Source organism: Amblyomma maculatum, chromosome 4 (genome assembly GCF_055883805.1).
Source record: "Amblyomma maculatum isolate TAMU_Amacu chromosome 4, ASM5588380v1, whole genome shotgun sequence".
NCBI lineage: Eukaryota > Metazoa > Arthropoda > Arachnida > Ixodida > Ixodidae > Amblyomma > Amblyomma maculatum.
Window position 1 is genome coordinate 41,295,323 of NC_139347.1, and position 10,277 is coordinate 41,305,599.

Below are 10,277 nucleotides of genomic sequence, written 5' to 3' on the forward strand. Positions count from 1 at the left end.
TGCAGGCTCTTTCTCATTCCGCTTTATTTTTGAACTCATCAACGATTCGCACAAACAACAGAAATGGATCAATCTACCACAAGCAAATGTATTTTAGCAAAATGTGCAAAACGTTTGCTGTAAACTTGGAGACATCAAAGTCCCTTGCTTCAATTATCATTGATCGTCGCCTCACAACTTCGCATATTGATTCACTGAAACTGCATGCCTAGCAGTAATTTATTCAGAACGTAAAGGACGCCTGTGCTAGACATGACCCATTGCTTGTAAGTGCCGAAAGAAATAGAAATAGCTCACACGTCAAGAATTGTATGGTAAATAAAACATATTTTGAGGCTTCATTAAGACGCAGTAAACAGTACTGCGTCCATTTAATTTTCCTTCTAAAGCGCACTGTTGGCGAGACACTGAATAAAAATTATCGAAAGATATTGCACGTAACCTTCCCAATGCGCAATCACGTCAGGAGCACGCCACGTCTGCTTTAGTAGCCTGTTTCTATTTGCATTTGCATAGCTGTAAGACTCAAACCCATCTTCCTTTGTTACGAACTGTGTAGTTCTCGCAGTGCGCGTAATGTCAAAATCTCAGATGTCAGCAATAGCGGTTAGGCTCCCAACGATAATAAAGCAAAACTGGGGTTTCAATTTTTGCCCTCTTTTGTAGGGAATCCTTGAGCTAATCCCCAACGACGGACCCCACCAGGGACGGCTATTCGGGCTGACAACGGTTCATCGCAGTAACTGCCGATAAAACCATCGAGTGCACTGAGGGTTCTGGACATGAACACACTAAACAGCCACTCCAGAACTTCATTTTTATACGGTGACGCTGTCGATTATGCTGCTAGGTAATGAGCGTGCGATGCTGTTTCCTACACTTGCCATATTTCAATTGGTTTCCCTTCTTACTGCATTGAAAGTTTTTTTTTTAATTATAAACTTTAGAATTTAAAGGTTACTGCAGTTTGTCATTTGACCTTATGCCGCTATATTGCAATATGGCTCAGAGACCGCACACAGGCAAGCAAATGGCGTGCGAGAGAAGCGGGGAGTGAACGCTGCCGGGTTTCATGGCGCTGTGAAGCGTGAAATGAAGCAATCAATCTCAACATTTTTGTCTGAGTCCGTTAGCTTAACCACGTTCCTACGAGAAAGGGAATTTCAACTTCATTTTTGTCATAGAAGAGAGAAAAGGGGAAAGATTAAAAGAGATATTAAATGAAAATACCTCAAATACATTTTGTTTTCATTGCGCCTAATGGCAGACTAGATCGCTTCCATAAAGGAAGAGCACCTCAAAAGAACCATAAAAATAATATTTATATACAATATGTCAGGTGTGTGTGTGGGGAGGGGGTGCATTGACGAGAGCCAAATTAGTCGTAATAAGGAAGTGCAGCTTGGAAGATACCGCAACAAAATTTTAAGGCTGGTTTACAGTGTTTACATGTTGGAGCACCTTGTCTTGTTGAAGAATGATGACCACGCATCAGGCATCCACTACTGAGCGGATTCCATGCTAACTAGATTTTCAAGCAGAATAACCACCACCCTCATTAGCTCGGCCAACGCCGCATTAGGGTCCAGTGCCATTATAAGCTTGTTTCAGAGTAGTACTGTTACCTTTGTCAACTGATATTCGTCTTCGCGCTCACAACCTACGCCTGGTATCAAACGCGTCGCAGGCACATCTATTTAGACGCAGTTGATGCAGGGGCGCCGTCGAATAGTTATCGTGGTCATTGCGGATTACTCCTGTACAAACAACAAAACCATTGCTTAATTCAACGAAGTCCTAATTAACTAGATACCAAAAGGTGTCTTCCTTAAGGGTAACCGATTTTGTTTGGTTTGCGGAGTTTTAACGTCACAAAGCGGCTCAGGCTATGAGAGATCGTAGAGGAAGACTTGGTAAATTTCGACCCCCTGGAGTTCGTTAACGTGCACTGACATCGCACAGCACACGGGCGTCGTGCTTTCGCCTTCATCGAAAAGCGGCCGCCGAGGCCGAGATTCGATCACGCCTCCTTGGGCGCAATAGTCGAGTGCCCTAACTCCTACGAGCGCCCTAACGTGCGTTCTTATTACACTGAAGGCAATACAAATTCATTTCAACCGCAGATAGAAAAGATCTGGTTAACATAACCACAGAATAAAAAATTAAGGCAACTTTAGAAAGCAGAAGTCCACAGAAATAGCATTCTTGAGCTTCAAAGGCAAGACACTCGAGAATTGTTAACACTAATTTATGACAATATATTGTTAATACCTATTTCAAGACAGCGTTTGATTCTATTAACCTTGACATTTTATAACAAAAACTTTGTGAATATGAAATTAGGGGAATAGCATGGCATTTATTAAGTTACCAGGAACATTGGTTTCAGTGCACTGACGTCAATAGAAGCATGCATATCGAACACTGTGGAGGTCACAAGGCGTCACGCAAGGTTCCATACTTGCCCTGCTTTCTTTTTTTGGTCTGCAGAAACGATATCACAAGCATAGTATTCGCTGAGTTTTCTTAGGATCTGAACTGCATCTTCAACATTGCTTTTAGATATTGTCAGAAAATTATATTAATTTATCCGACAAAAGAAAGTTATGTGCAAAAAAATTATAATATTTTTCGCCTCCGTAACAAAATCACTGCAAATGGAAATTTTTCTTACCTTGAGGGATAAGTTATTGGTCGAGATATTTCGCAAATTTCTTGTGGGTTGACTCGATGAGATAACTGTACATTTCGGTTAAATTATATATTCAATGTTCGCGTTGCTGTACAATCCACCTGCAAAGACCGCACCGAGGTGTCTCTCCCGGGGTTAGAAGTCATCAGTCATGATCTATACCATCCGGGCTATACCAATTGCAGGTCGAAGGCCTCTCCCATACTCTTCCAATGAAGCCGGTTCTTATCAGGAGAAACCCAGTGTGAAAAACAAGGACACAGAGAATAATAACCACAGCGCTGTGTTTGTATGTTATTCTCTCAGCCATGTTTTACGCGCTGGTTTTTGTCCTTTTAGTAAACCCTTCCAACTAACCCATTTTGCCGGGCTTATTGATTTGACCCGGTCATTTTGCTAGCTGGATCAACTTGACCCCTGCGAGCTTCTTAATCTCACCCGCCCCCGTCACTTTCTATCGCCCCCTGCTACGCTTTCCTTCCCTTGGAATCCAGTTTGTTACCCTTAGCCATCATAGGTTACCCTCTCTTCGCCCTACATGTCCTGCCCACACACATTTCATCTTGAGTTTCACTAGAATGTAATTAACCAGAGTTATTTCCCTGAACCACTCTGTACGCTCTCATCTCTTAATGTTGCCCCATACCAATTCCCGTGCCATAGCTGTCTGCATTGTCCTCAACTTTAGTAGAACCCTTTTCTCTAGCCTCTATTTTTCAGCCCTATAGGTGACTACCGGTAAGATGAAACTGTTATATAATTTCCTCTTGAGCGATACCGGTAAGCTGCTGGCCATAATGTGCGAGTGCCTTCTAAATGGGCTCCATCCTAATCTTATTCCCTTAATTATTTCTTTTTCGGGGTCCGAATCTGCGGTTACTACTTGTCCCATGTAGATATATTCGTCCATTACCACTTCAAGTGCTTCGCTACCTATTGTAAACTGCTGTTGCTTTCCGAAGCTGTTGAGCCTTACCTTTGTCTTCTGCCTATTAATTTTAGGCCCATATTTCTACTTTTCCTCTCTGCAGGAAAATCAGTCTTTTTTTGCAAATCGTCTCCTGAGTTACTTAGCAAGGCAATCCCAGTCGGAAAGAATTACAGAAAAGTTTCTGTTGTTACGACAAAATTTCAGAGCGGTTTTTGACGGGAGACCTGTTGTGACAACAGAACGTTCTCTAGCAATATCAGACACTTCTGTAGTTACAACAGAAAAGTACTACAGAACTGCAGACAACAAAAATATACTACAGAAAAACTACACAACTACAGAAAAATTGGACGTTTTCAACACAACTACGGAATATTTTGTCATATTTTTGACACGGTTCTGCATTTTTTTTTTTGACTGGGACTCATCAGCGAATAGTAGATTACTGAGGTATTCTCCATCAAACTTTATTCTTACCTGTTCCCATTTCAATACTCTAAATATTTCCTCTGGCTGTGAATAGCACTGTGGAGATTTTTTCTCCTTGTAAAACGCCTTTTTTATGAGAACTTGAATACTTTCTTTACGGAAAACTATGGTGACTGTGGAGACACTATAGATATTTCCCAGTACTTTCAAATAAGGCTCATCTACACCCTGATTTCGCAATTCCTACATGAAATCTGAAGTTTGGACTGAGTCAAATGCTTTCTCGTAATTAGTGAATGATATGTATGGAGGCTTATTATGTTCAGAACATTTTTCTATTTCCTGGTTTTCAGTGCGGACATGATCCATGGCAAATTATCCTTTGCGAAAGCTTGCTTGATAATTTGGTTGATTGAAGTGTGGGGTTGTCCTGATTCTATTAGCGATTACCTTAGTAAATACGTTGTACGTAACAGATAGTAAGCTGATTGGTCAGTAATTTTTCAAGCCCATAGCGACCTCAGTGAATTAAGATAATGTAAGCTTTCTTCCAAGATTCACGAACCGTCTTTGTTATCAGGCATTACGTACGCAGCGCAGCCAGTTTTTTTAGCACGATATCCTCACCGTCCTTTAACAATTCCATAAATATTTTAGCCTCCCCAGCTGACTTTTTCCGCTTTTCATAGCTTCTTAAGCTTTATTAACTTCGTCCTTCTTTACTGGCGGAACGCCTGAGCGCTCTTCACTTACTGCTTGTTTACCGGGCACTGTCGCAGACCGATGACTGGAGAGTCATGTTGTGGCCGTCCCGTAGATGAGTGCCGCTCCTTCGCAGATCGGTGGGTTTGCCAAACAACGGGTTAACCCCGGGAGCCGAGCGGTAGTACTTTACCAATCACTTAAACACTCGCTGCAACACTGGCTCTAACACTGGCTAGCTTGTCGAAGCGACCCGACTTCAATAAATAGGACGCGCCACGTCTGTCTGTTACAACGCATCAAGGCAGGTGCGCACATACGCGTAACGTCCACAGTATAAGTGTCCTCTCGTCTTGCCACTGAGATCCGCGTCATTGGTCAGTTTAGGCGGAACTTTCTGGAGAGGACCAGCGGCTTCTCCATCGGGTGGGTCAACATTGCCGCCGAGTAATGAGGAGGCGGTAACGCCGATGCGCGGAAGGCTACGAGTTCTCCTCGCGCGGAAAATGAGACATATATCCAATATTCTGGAACGTTCTACGCAGAGGCCGTTGGCTGTGTTGCCTTCCGAAATTATTACTGGCGCGATCCTTCTTGGGACGCGATGGAGTGCGCACTAACAACGCAAAGGCATTGGCAACACTGAGCTTTTATCCCAAAGAATCCACTCAGTTTGCACCGCAACCTGTATAATTTCTGTTAGCTGTTTTCGATCGTAGCTTTTTCCTCCAAAGCATCATGCCTGAAGTGTTTACCATGTTTTCACGAACATTATTCCCGCCGTCAGTTAGGTTTCCTTTTAACGGTTTATTATTCAAAAGCCGTAAAAATGTGTCAGGAAATTCTTAAACCCTGCAGCATTTCGCCCCAGAGCTGAGAAAGAAAAAAAAAAAAAGCTCCCAGCAAGACAGAGGCAATGGAACGAGATCGATGCCGAGAGTAAGATAGATTATCGATACAGTTGACATAAAAAAAAAAAAAAAAAAACATGCAATTTCACCTCATTCCTCCCCTAATTCTAAAATTCATTTTTTTCCCTGAAAATTAAGGGATTGTACCGAGGACGCAGACGACAACAAAATAATTGTTATAGTTTGGTAATACAGTATAAAAAAGTGCTCCTTGAGCATACGTGAAAACTTCATGCAAATTTATGGCGGTATTACTGTATTACTCTCGCTTTATATTACGCTGTATTACTCTCGGTATTACTGTATTACTCTTTCCGGATGAAGCGTATTGATGCGTTATGATCATAACACATCAATACGCTTCATCCGTTTTTTTTTTTTTTTTTTTTTGTTTTGTTTTGCAGCTAAAGTTACTGTAGAAATCTCATTTCTGCTTCAGATGAAGTTCTCGAACCGCATTTTGCCTTCGTGGAAGGCGTTCCGGATAGCATATAACTTCCCAGGAGTTATTGCTATTCCAGCTATAATGCTATTTACCGTTGCATTATTTCCGCCCTACCAAGAAACGTAAACCCCTGCTTCGAAGAAAGGCTTATCAAAATATTGTTGGTGCTTCTAGATAAATCAACAAGCAAAATTTTGCTACAGGCTCGCGCGCTAGTTGCCTTTCTGGTGTGCAGTATGCAAACTGCAGCAGCCAAGATTTAAAGCACAGGAGGTTCAAGCCGCCACTTTCGTTATGGCAAACGTTTAAGAAACCAAGCGATTATTGCACATTTTCACGTTTGGGTGTGACTACAAAAAACACATTACGATTCTTTAAGCCAACCACCAACTTCTTCAAGCCGATTCTTCAAGCCAATGACCACTTCAAGCCAATTCAAACAACCTGACATTCAACGAATTTCGCTTTGTCTCCAGGACTCAAAAATGGGTGAGTCGTTCAACGATTGGCTCACAGAACTTCGGACGCTTGCAGAGGAATGCGAGTTTGGCGACATTGAGGAGCAAATGCTCCACAGCAGAATTATTCTTGAATCAGGGACAAAGAACGACTCGCGTTGGAAAATCCGTTTTACAGCAAAGCTGTCGAAATCTGCCGTACTAGCGAAGAAGGCTAAGACCGTTTCTACGAAATACAGATACACGACAGCTGAGAATAGATGCAGTGAAAATAAAAGCTAATGCTTGCTTTAGATTCGCTTTCGATGAACAGAAGTGTCTAAACTGTCAAGCTCTGGGCAAACAATGCCACAAAATGCGGAGGCCGCAACCATTTTGCGCGTGCCTGTCAAAGGCCGATGTCACGACCACGCTGCAGAGGACGAAGCGTACAAGAAGTTAACACAGGACGAAGAACCATTTCTTCAAACGCTGGAAATCAATGCTCTAAATAAGGATGATCGCTGGTCATCGGGAGTCGTTATCGCAAGCATGTATGTAAGGTGAAAGAATGACATCGGTGTAAATTTTGTATAATGCCTGAGGTCACGCTAAGGTGCATATATAATATCCCTGACGGCAAACATTCCAGACGGCAGAGCCATGCCTCGCTACACTATAGCACACGGTACGCAGCCCCCCACCCCCTCCCCTCCCCCTGTGTTTCGTATGGGCAAGTTGGGCTAAGGCAACCACAATAATATACCCATGAGGGCAGCACCCATTAGAAATCAAGCAGGCAAGCTCAAATGGGCTTGCCCCTGCTTTTCCCATTTGGGCATCATATAGGTGGGGCAAGGGCTCAGTACATATTCCCTCATCTGGCCCTCAGGGGTCCTTCTAGGGAACTTTAGGACCGAAACGAAGGAAATTTGGGCTTTATGTAGAAAAATTTGGCAGTGGCTTAGCTTGGTTAAGCCTGGTAATTGCGAAAGCAATAGCTATGGCTACGCCTAGATTCCGCTGGTGGTGTAGCTGGTTGTGGTTATGGTTTGTGGGGTTTAACGTCCCAAAGCGACTCAGGCTATGAGAAACGCCGTAGTGGAGGACTCCGGAAATTTCGACCACCTGGGGTTCTTTAACGTGCACTGACATCGCACAGTACACGGGCGCCTTGCTTTTCGCCTCCACCGAAAAGCGGCCGCCGAGGCCGGGATCCGATCCCTGGTTGTGGTTATGCTTATGGTTATGCAATGATTCACTCTGGCCACGGCATATGGTTCAACTATTGTTTATTGCGGGGTGCTACCTGGTTATTCTATGTATAACTAGTAGCGAGGCAAGGAGTGCCGTGGCTGCAACGATATACTTGGTTGTGGGTGAGGTTAAGGCAGAATTTACAACTGCCGCTCCAGCACCGGCTGAAACAGTATTCTTTACGCCAGCAGAAATGAAAGCATCTCTGGAGACTGCGTTGGTTCCACCTGCCGCTAGGCCACCTCCTATAGTATCCAACGTTGCATCCCTGGTGGTAGCTGCGGTAGGAGCGGGAGTTAGGCCGCGGTTGGTAGCTACCGCCTCGCGAGTTGACGGCGCCAGTTGGGGCCCCTGTTTTTGCGCAGCTGTGCTTGGCGGCACGCCAAAGGTCACGCTAAAGGTCAATGGTAGCTACCGCCTCGCTACGCGAAGGGCTTGAAAGTGAAAGTAGTATTGCTTTCGCAATAAAAGTTTGGGCACATCTAATTGGGGCTGCCCACTTAAAAGCCCAATAGGTCTCGCATTAGCCGCGGCGAGGCTTAAACCGGGCATACCTGCACGTTGCCTACATGGGACCCTTAAAGGGTACTCGAGGGAAGGTCTGATGAAATTGTGGGCTTCATATAAAAAACTCCAGGGCTGCCACAAATGAGGCTGCCCACCAATAACTTCGATAGTTACCGAATGGCCAGTGGCGGGGTTGGAAAGTGCTCATAACCACTTCTGCCAACATTGGTCTCTTGCAGGCCCTTTTGGGCAGATGCGACGCAAACGTGGGCATAACGAAAATAGAAGATGGGTTAGTCTAAATGGAGCTGCCCACTCAAAAGCCGAATAGGTTCCGCATAAGTCGCAGCCGGGCTGAATAGCCAGCATGCTCCCACGCTGCCCACGCGGGCCTTTTTGGAGGTAATTGCGCACAAATACAACATATATTTGCATTCTATGTGGTAAAAATCAGATCTTCCCTATTGGGGCTGCTCATAGAAGGCCACAATGGGCCCCAAATCGGCTGTAGGCGAGCTTACCATTCCGAAACTTCTAAATCCCATCTTTAAGTGTGCCATTTTATTTATGTAATACATATTATACGCGCCGCTAATTGCCTATTTTGGAGGTTTCGCATAACAGTTCTAAGCATATTTATGCAATTACTAAAGACTTTCGTTTTTACTCTGGCAACTATATTAATTTTGCAGTATTGGCAGAAAATATGCAGCAGTAAATATTCCGCTTCATAAGTATGCAGTGAACTGCCACCGAATCTTCCCTGCATGGGTGAGCCCGAATCGGGCTGCTTCCCCATCGGTACAATGGAGGGATTAACCAACATTAAAATTAAAGTTTTCATCAATGGGGCTACGCCCGTGGGTACAAAGGTAGGCTCCATTAGTGATTTTGGTATACTGCCCACACTTGGATATACCTGCATCGAATGCGAGCAGCCTAATTTTGGCTGCCCACATGTGTAAGAACTGGGACCGATCATGGTACATTTGGGCCACCCACACGGGGCCGCTCTGGGCACGATTTGCAAATCCCGCATGGGGCACGTATGGGCTGCCCCACGGGCCCAGCGCGGGCCCCACCTTATAGCCCCCTTTGTGCTACTTGGGGAAGGTTTTACGTCACAATAGAACTGCATAAAAACTATTAAGTTGTCCATTAGACACAAAGCAAAGTGCACTGAAGCATATTTTTTTATTATGAAGCTCGAGGTTTAGTGACCATGACTGACAGCTTAGGTGAACGCTTTCGCCTAATAAGGCACCTAGGTTCAATTGATGCGGCCGAGTACAGTGGTTCTTAAGGATTTGCAGATGTTTTTTTTAGGCCTTGGAGAACTTAAGGACGTTTGGCATAGCGTCGGCTCCAGACGATTTTCAACGAGCAATGCAAGGAGTAGTAGAGGGGCTCGCTGGTGTAGCCGTGCTTAGAAAGAACATTTTAGTGTGGGTTAAAGATCTCGTGAGCAGCACAATAGCAACCTGTCAAAGTTGCTAGCGGGTTACAGAGAACACAACTTGAAGCTTAACAGAAAGTGCCGCTTCTTGCAGCCCCGAGTACGCTGCATAGGTGATGTGCTCACCAAAGGACTCTTACTGGGCCCTGAAAGGGTGGATGATATCCTACATGTACCATCACTTAAAAATCGTAAGGAGCTTCAAGTGTTTCTCGGCAAGAACTTCGTAGCACGTCTGTGTTAAATATGTCCGAATATCGTTGCTGCCCATAAAGAAAGACATATTGTGGATTTGGTCAGACTCAGAGGAGATAAGCTTTCAGCAGCTCCGTGCCAGTCTCACGCAAGCAGGATTCCTGGCATACTTTAAGCAAGACCAACCAGTCGTAAGGTCTGTTGATGCTAACCAGTATGGTGTGGGGGCCGTGCTTTTACAAAATGAACTGCCTGTCACTTACTCATCCCGTTGGCTAACCGCAAGCCAACAGCACTACGCACAAATCGAAAAGA